Raw genomic sequence first — 10,046 nt, 5'->3', positions numbered from 1 at the left:
CTCCCCCTCCTCCTCTTCCTCCTCCTCCTCTTCTTCTTCTTCTTCCCCTCCCCCTCCTCCTCCTCCTCCTCCTCCTCCTCTTCTTCTTCTTCCCCTCCTCCTCCTCCCCTTTCTTCCCGTTGGCCTCCACCTCCCCCCCCCCCCCCTAGTTCACTGCTACACTCCGGGGCGCGCGCCCCGGAGTGTAGGGCGTTCCAGGAGGGCGTGGGGTGGCGTGGGGTGGTCATGGTTAAGGAGCGGTGAGGTGGTTCTCTGCCACTCACACACCTCACGTACTCTCCTCCTCCTCCTCCTCCTCCTCCTCCTCCTACCTACCTCCCTCCTCCTCCTCCTCCTCCTGCTGCTGCTGCGCAGGTCGGCCTGCGCAGACCCAGGACTGCGCGGGTTGCCATGGCGACCCGCGACGCTAAACAATGCCATGCTTTTGGAGATCTACAACCCAAACCCCGGGGTGTGCCTACAACCTCGGTTGTGCATGGGATCTACAACCCAAACCCCGGGGTGTGCCTACAACCTCGGTTGTGCATGGGATCTACAACCCAAACCCCTGGGTGTGCCTACAACCTCGGTTGTGCCTGAGGTCTACAACCCAAACCCCTGGGTGTGCCTACAACCTCGGTTGTGCCTGGGGTCTACAACCCAAACCCCTGGGTGTGCCTACAACCTCGGTTGTGCCTGAGGTCTACAACCCAAACCCCTGGGTGTGCCTACAACCTCGGTTGTGCCTGAGGTCTACAACCCAAACCCCTGGGTGTGCCTACAACCTCGGTTGTGCCTGAGGTCTACAACCCAAACCCCGGGGTGTGCCTACAACCTCGGTTGTGCCTGGGGTCTACAACCCAAACCCCTGGGTGTGCCTACAACCTCGGTTGTGCCTGAGGTCTACAACCCAAACCCTGGGTGTGCCTACAACCTCGGTTGTGCCTGGGGTCTACAACCCAAACCCCTGGGTGTGCCTACAACCTCGGTTGTGCCTGGGGTCTACAACCCAAACCCCGGGGTGTGCCTACAACCTCGGTTGTGCATGGGATCTACAACCCAAACCCCGGGGTGTGCCTACAACCTTGGTTGTGCATGGGGTCTACAACCCAAACCCCGGGGTGTGCCTACAACCTCGGTTGTGCATGGGGTCTACAACCCAAACCCCGGGGTGTGCCTACAACCTCGGTTGTGCATGGGATCTACAACCCAAACCCCGGGGTGTGCCTACAACCTCGGTTGTGCATGGGGTCTACAACCCAAACCCCGGGGTGTGCCTACAACCTCGGTTGTGCATGGGATCTACAACCCAAACCCCTGGGTGTGCCTACAACCTCGGTTGTGCATGGGATCTACAACCCAAACCCCGGGGTGTGCCTACAACCTTGGTTGTGCATGGGGTCTACAACCCAAACCCCGGGGTGTGCCTACAACCTTGGTTGTGCATGGGATCTACAACCCAAACCCCGGGGTGTGCCTACAACCTTGGTTGTGCATGGGATCTACAACCCAAACCCCTGGGTGTGCCTACAACCTCGGTTGTGCCTGAGGTCTACAACCCAAACCCTGGGTGTGCCTACAACCTCGGTTGTGCCTGGGGTCTACAACCCAAACCCCTGGGTGTGCCTACAACCTCGGTTGTGCATGGGGTCTACAACCCAAACCCCTGGGTGTGCCTACAACCTCGGTTGTGAATGGGGTCTACAACCCAAACCCCTGGGTGTGCCTACAACCTCGGTTGTGCCTGAGGTCTACAACCCAAACCCCTGGGTGTGCCTACAACCTTGGTTGTGCATGGGGATCTACAACCCAAACCCCGGGGTGTGCCTACAACCTTGGTTGTGCCTGGGGTCTACAACCCAAACCCCTGGGTGTGCCTACAACCTTGGTTGTGCATGGGGTCTACAACCCAAACCCCCGGGTGTGCCTACAACCTCGGTTGTGCCTGAGGTCTACAACCCAAACCCCGGGGTGTGCCTACAACCTCGGTTGTGCATGGGGTCTACAACCCAAACCCCCGGGGGTATAACATGGCTACAACCTCGGTTTTGCATAAGACCTACAACCCAAACCCCGAAGTATAGTATTCCAACAACCTGTGTTGTGTGTGGGACGAGACCTACAACCACCGGGTACAACACTCCTACAACCTCTCTTGTACGGGCGACGAGACCTACAACCCCTCCATCACCCCGCAATCAGCACTGTTGTGATCACTGTTGTACATGCACACACACACACACACACACACACACACACACACACATGAGGGACGGGAGGGAAGTGTATGGAGGGACGGGAGGGAAGTGTACGCAGGGACTGGAGGGAAGTGTACAGAGGGACGGGAGGGAAGTGTACGGAGGGACGGGAGGGAAGTGTACGCAGGGACGGGAGGGAAGTGTACAGAGGGACGGGAGGGAAGTGTACGGAGGGACGGGAGGGAAGTGTACGCAGGGACTGGAGGGAAGTGTACGGAGGGACGGGAGGGAAGTGTACGGAGGGACGGGAGGGAAGTGTACGGAGGGACGGGAGGGAAGTGTACAGAGGGACGGGAGGGAAGTGTACGGAGGGACGGGAGGGAAGTGTACGCAGGGACGGGAGGGAAGTGTACAGAGGGACGGGAGGGAAGTGTACGGAGGGACGGGAGGGAAGTGTACGCAGGGACGGGAGGGAAGTGTACGCAGGGACGGGAGGGAAGTGTACGGAGGGACGGGAGGGAAGTGTACGCAGGGACGGGAGGGAAGTGTACAGAGGGACGGGAGGGAAGTGTACGGAGGGACGGGAGGGAAGTGTACGCAGGGACTGGAGGGAAGTGTACGGAGGGACGGGAGGGAAGTGTACGGAGGGACGGGAGGGAAGTGTACGGAGGGACGGGAGGGAAGTGTACAGAGGGACGGGAGGGAAGTGTACGCAGGGACTGGAGGGAAGTGTACGGAGGGAATCATAAGACGTTGATAAAAGCAATTACAAATTTTCGTATTCAAATTTCAACTCAAGATTCACTTGTGCCACAACACTGACCCAGTCTACATGGGTCATGGAAACTGATCCTTGCAGAGAGAACAATTAATGTCCCTCTCTACTTTAATACCCTTAGAAGCCCTTACTAATAAGGGCTTCCAGGCCATGGCCCTTATCTCTTGCCCTTTATATGGTCTTCCAGGCCATGGCCCTTATCTTCGGCCCCCTTTATATGGTCTTCCAGGCCATGGCCCTTATCTTCGGCCCCCTTTATATGGTCTTCCAGGCCATGGCCCTTATCTCTTACCCTTTATATGGTCTTCCAGGCTATGGCCCTTATCTCCTGCACCCTTTATATGGTCTTCCAGGCCATGGCCCTTATCTTCTGCCCTCTTTATATGGTCTTCCAGGCCATGGCCCTTATCTTCTGCCCCTTTATATGGTCTTCCAGGCTATGGCCCTTATCTTCTGCCCCCTTTATATGGTCTTCCAGGCTATGGCCTATCTGCCCCTTATCTTCAGGCTATGGCCCTTATCTCCTGCCCCTTTATATGGTCTTCCAGGCTATGGCCCTTATCTTCTGCCCTCTTTATATGGTCTTCCAGGCCATGGCCCTTATCTCTTACCCTTCATATGGTCTTCCAGGCCATGGCCCTTATCTCTTACCCTTTATATGGTCTTCCAGGCCATGGCCCTTATCTTCGGCCCCTTTATAAAAGTACACAGATGATGCAACCCCATTTCTAAACCCTGATATAGTACCTAACTCTTATTACGTCATAACTTCACATCTTTATTCATATCTGTCTAATATTTTCAGATAAATATTTTTTCTGGGCTTTTTTTTTAAATGTCGCTTGGCTATCTTCCAGACATTTTTTGTGTGGTTATTTCATAAGACAAACGATCGTTTGATATCGTTCAGTAGTTTATATACGTCGTTCAAACAAGGTCATAGTTTATAGAGGGATGGGAGGCTGAAAACGAGATGATGTATATAGTAAGACGATGTATATAGTAAGATGATGTATATAGTAAGATGATGTATATAGTTCGAGTTATTGAGATAACTGATAGATAGATAAAGAGACAAACAGTTAGATAAATAGATGGATAGACAGACAAGCAGACAAATAGATGAATAGACAGAAGAACAGTTAGATAAATAGATGGATAGACAGACAGGCAGACAGATAGATGGATAGACACACAAGTAGAAAGATAGACAGACAGACAGATGAATAGATTAGATTGTACTGTCATATTGTACTGTCGTGTTCAGTCTGCACACACACACACACACACACACACACACACACACACACACACACACACACACACACAGCCGGAGCCAATCAGATCAAACCATATATACCAGCCAATCACAGCAGTTCTGTATGTTCTTTCAATCAAATTTTTAGCCACTCAGATGTGGTGGTGGTTGTCCGTCTGTCCATATCACCCGTAACACCAGGTAACAATCAGACATGGCACTAGTCACGTAACACCAAGTAACAATCAGACATGGCACTAGTCACGTAACACCAGGTAACAATCAGACATCGCACTAGTCACGTAACGTTTGGACTGTGACGGCAATCAGATGTGACGCGGCGTGACGCTAAACCTGTAACAATTCGCCTATCAGATGGCATTCAGATACACCGTGCTAATCAGATAACAGTAACACTTGTTACGAAAAGAAGGGAATAACAAGAAACCCTTTGACTGCCAGGGAGATAACACAGATAAGAACTCACAACACTCAGAACACATCACAACCACAACGGGTCACAACACTCAGAACACATCACAACCACAACGGGTTACAACACTCAGAACACAACACAACCACAACGGGTCACAACACTCAGAACACATCACAACCACAACGGGTCACAACACTCAGAACACATCACAACCACAACGGGTCACAACACTCAGAACACATCACAACCACAACGGGTCACAACACTCAGAACACATCACAACCACAACGGGTCACAACCATGGCCGTACACCAGGTTGTAAATCAGACCGAGGCCAAAAAGGCGGGGAGATGATAATCAGGTCGAGACAACCAGTCACATCAGAGATCAGAAGACGACCCGCTCATACGTCCAACCAGCCAACCAATCAGATTGGGGGGGGCAGGCGCTACGTGACGCCCGAGGGAGAGAGAGAGAGAGAGAGAGAGAGAGAGAGAGAGAGAGAGAGAGAGAGAGAGAGAGAGAGAGAGAGGGTAATTACTGACGCTGTGTCAACCGTTTCATAACAATCAAACTATTGACACCAATCAGAGTGCAGTCTGATCACCCTCAGTGGTTTCCCCCCCCCCCCCCCCTCCTCCTAACGAGTCATCTTGACCTGGAGTTCAGCCAAGATCATCTCTACGGGTGGGCGAGATTCGAACCCTGGGGCTCCGCCGAAGTCTTGGAATGAGTTCAATTCCTTCAGCCACTCAGGAGAAAGCAGCCCTCACACACACACACACACACACACACACACACACACACACACACACACCCTCCTTCCCGCCCCCGCCCCTTGATTCAGCAACCACCCCTCACCCCTTACTCTTTAACGACAGGAGGGTAAAGGGGGTGTTACAATTCTGCCACGGCGCATGCGTAATTGCTGTACAGCCTAAGACGTAAGGGTTAACTAATTCAACTATGACACAAGTCCTTAAAAACTCCTTCACAAGGATTGATCCTACTGAAGGATTGATCCTACTGAAGGATTGATCCTACTGAAGGATTAATCCTACTGAAGGATTGATCCTACTGAAGGATTGATCCTACTGAAGGATTGATCCTACTGAAGGATTAATCCTACTGAAGGATTGATCCTACTGAAGGATTAATCCTACTGAAGGATTGATCCTACTGAAGGATTGATCCTACTGAAGGATTGATCCTACTGAAGGATTGATCCTACTGAAGGATTAATCCTACTGAAGGATTGATCCTACTGAAGGATTAATCCTACTGAAGGATTGATCCTACTGAAGGATTGATCCTACTGAAGGATTGATCCTACTGAAGGATTGATCCTACTGAAGGATTAATCCTACTGAAGGATTGATCCTACTGAAGGATTAATCCTACTGAAGGATTGATCCTACTGAAGGATTGATCCTACTGAAGGATTAATCCTACTGAAGGATTGATCCTACTGAAGGATTAATCCTACTGAAGGATTGATCCTACTGAAGGATTGATCCTACTGAAGGATTAATCCTACTGAAGGATTAATCCTACTGAAGGATTGATCCTACTGAAGGACTGATCCTACTGAAGGATTAATCCTACTGAAGGATTGATCCTACTGAAGGATTGATCCTACTGAAGGATTAATCCTACTGAAGGATTGATCCTACTGAAGGATTGATCCTACTGAAGGATTGATCCTACTGAAGGATTGATCCTACTGAAGGATTAATCCTACTGAGGATTAATCCTACTGAAGGATTGATCCTACTGAAGGATTGATCCTACTGAAGGATTAATCCTACTGAAGGATTGATCCTACTGAAGGATTGATCCTACTGAAGGATTAATCCTACTGAAGGATTGATCCTACTGAAGGATTGATCCTACTGAAGGATTAATCCTACTGAAGGATTAATCCTACTGAAGGATTAATCCTACTGAAGGATTGATCCTACTGAAGGATTGATCCTACGCATAGAAACTATGTCTCATTTGTGTTTACTTTTCCTTGACCATGACTGCAAAATGGGACACAGAACATCAATAAAATACACAGTGGATTTTGATGGTTTTTTAAAGGTGGGGAATTAAAGGGACTTAAACCTGTTTTATTTCGTTTTTTAATGGGTTTAGTTAATTACATGATCTGCTGTTTAAAAGGAATTAAACCTGTTTTATTTCGTTGTTTTTATGGGTTTAATTAATCATATGATCTGTTGTTTAAAAGGAATTAAACCTGTTTTATTTCGTTGTTTTTATGGGTTTAATCAATTACATGATCTGCTGTTTAAAAGGAATTAAACCTGTTTTATTTCGTTTTTTAATGGGTTTAATTAATTACATGATCTGCTGTTTAAAAGGAATTAAACCTGTTTTATTTCGTTGTTTTTATGGGTTTAATTAATCATATGATCTGCTGTTTAAAAGGAATTAAACCTGTTTTATTTCGTTGTTTTAATGGGTTTAATTAATCATATGATCTGTTGTTTAAAAGGAATTAAACCTGTTCTATTTCGTTGTTTTAATGGGTTTAATTTATCATATGATCTGCTGTTGTTCAACAGATGACGTTGAACATTCGATGATGAACAACTGAACTGGTGAACGAGGTGTTCAGGTGTTCAACCAGCGTTCACAAAATCTTTCATCATAATTTCTCTACAAAAGAAAATATTTACCAAAATATCTTGAAGTAAATTCTATATCCCATCTTTAAACATTATATTCCTCCACTTTTCGTTAATAAGTCTCGAGAGCAGAAAGATGAGAGCAGGGAAAAGATTCGCTAAATTTAAAGCATAAAAATCCTGACGAGAATCCCACATTATCGTACATCGCTCACCAACGTAGTGGGGTCCGAACTGAGAGATTTAAGAATTTGATCTAAAAAAATCATATTTAATCCCATATACTCTATGTACACCATCTGTAAATAGTATAACAAAATACGTAAGAAAATTAGATAATTACTAACATAATGTGACATTTAATAAGTCAATTATTAGTCCATTTTGATTATTAGAACAATTTGAAAACCCTTTTTTTTTTCTTTCTAAAATGTCGCTTTAAAGATCAGTTTTGATTATCCGTATCCGGCCATGTGTCCGGTTTAATGTCCCGCCGTCAAACCATTTGATGATATTCAGAATTTTCATTTCCTTTACGTGGAAAAAAATGTTTATATAATTCTGTGATGAATTTGAAATTCTAATGACCTATAAACACGACGGTACGACCCTTGAGCGCGTCGTACGGCTCTTGAGCGCGTCGTGCGACTTAATCGAGTCGTGCGACACTTAAGCGCGTCGTGCGACACTGAAGCGCGTCGTGCGACACTGAAGCGCGTCGTGCGACACTTAACCGCGTCGTGCGACACTGAAGCGCGTCGTGCGACACTGAAGCGCGTCGTGCGACACTGAAGCGCGTCGTGCGACACTGAATCGCGTCGTGCGACACTTAACCGCGTCGTGCGACACTGAAGCGCGTCGTGCGACACTGAAGCGCGTCGTGCGACGCCTAAGCGCGTCGTGCGACGCCTAAGCGCGTCGGACGACCCTGAAGCGCGTCGTACGATAAAAAAAGATATAATTCTTATCAATGTTATTTGTAGTATCTGTCTCACCCACGGCACGTTTTCTACACGACAATAAAATTACCCATAAAAGGATATTGTACATCTTCATAATAAGTGTATATATCCAAATTCACATTACCCTCCAGTATGTTCTTCAATGTTGATACGTTCAATAAAAATTCCTCTCCTTAGTCCACTGACCTCTGCAAAGAGAAAGAAAACGAGACGCGTTCAACGCAGGGGGATCTACTAGTATGATTTGCATCGACCCAAAAATCGTGCCAACAAGTTTTGCAAAGGCGAGAGAGAGAGAGAGAGAGAGAGAGAGAGAGAGAGAGAGAGAGAGAGAGAGAGAGAGAGAGAGAGAGAGAGAGAGACCCTGAGTTCAATCTTGCGTTCAGCTTTACCCCAAAATAAAGCATCAAGAAGCGAGAGCTCTAAATCATTTTCTGAGGCTAAGAATAAAAATGATATCTTATACGAACAGCTTGAAGAACCTCACTACGTGTTTATTGGTATTTATTTACTTATTTACAAATGTACGAGAACCATACGTTCTGCATGGGGTCGGTCTGGACCCAAGCTATGTGCACAACTCTCATCTTCAACTCCTTTAGTATACATAGTTAGAAATCTCCACGAGAGAGGGAGCTAGTTGTGCCTGCTGGCGTGTCCAATCACCTGGTGCTGGGTGGCTGAGTGGCTCAGACGAACCTGTTGCATTATCCACTCCAGGTTGGAAACCCGCTGATGTATCATATCTCGGGTGGGCCATCATTAAGAACCCTTACCATTGAGAGTGTGTGTGGGGGGGGGGGGAGGACAAGATGGTGCTCCACCTGGCGACAGGTGGCAAAAACGACATCACTCACGAACACTGTACATACCCAACCGTAACCTCATTTTCTATACGTGTATTTTCGGTCAGAATAGTTCATTTCAAGTATTCCTACATTTTCTATTTGTCCCCGCTATCACAAAAGTTATTTGAAGTGTTCTACTGCGTCCACAACATCCCACAGAGCGACACTTGGCTTTTATGTGTGAAAATTATACACAAGAATTATCCTAACTTAGAACCATCGACCAAGCGCAGCGCGGGAATGTCAGCGATCGACAAACAAAGTCACACAAACGTTCTTCACTTGTTCTCTTTCTTACATTTACTTCCTTCCCGTGTCATACCACAGCTCATGGCGTGTACTTGTATGGTTTTACGAGCCCCTATTACTGACAATTCCTTCAGTCATTGTCTATGAGATCGCTTTTCTATTTTCTGTTTGTTATTTATTAATCATTTCATTCACGAATGCATATTTTCGCTCGCAGGGGAAGTTAAGCGTGCGTGTGTGGTATATACACACACACACACACACACGGAGGCTTCGTGCACATAACCTCGCCTGTGTTATGACGAACACTAGTGTAAGATTAACTAGAGTTTTTTTAACCGCTCATAAACCCTGGGATTTTGTAGCTGTTGCTCTCTCAATGATACCTAGGTGTTTGGTCGACCGTGCAGGGCAGTAAGCAAGCTTGAACCTGGCTATATAACCTGACATTTGACATGACACGCGTTCATATCATCCTCCACTGACCATTTCCCGTTAAACGCGCTCGTGTGTATCTCTCTCTCTCTCTCTCTCTCTCTCTCTCTCTCTCTCTCTCTCTCTCTCTCTCTCTCTCTCTCTCTCTTACATTACCCCACCAGCCTTAAAACAATATCTATACAGCTTCGAATATCTTTTTCTCTCGCTATATCTTAAATATTCATAGAATATGAGAAGTTCCTGAATTATATATATAAATATAAAGAT

This window comes from Panulirus ornatus, chromosome 71 (assembly GCF_036320965.1).
Source record: "Panulirus ornatus isolate Po-2019 chromosome 71, ASM3632096v1, whole genome shotgun sequence".
NCBI classification, from domain to species: domain Eukaryota; kingdom Metazoa; phylum Arthropoda; class Malacostraca; order Decapoda; family Palinuridae; genus Panulirus; species Panulirus ornatus.
This window is presented reverse-complemented; position numbering follows the sequence as displayed.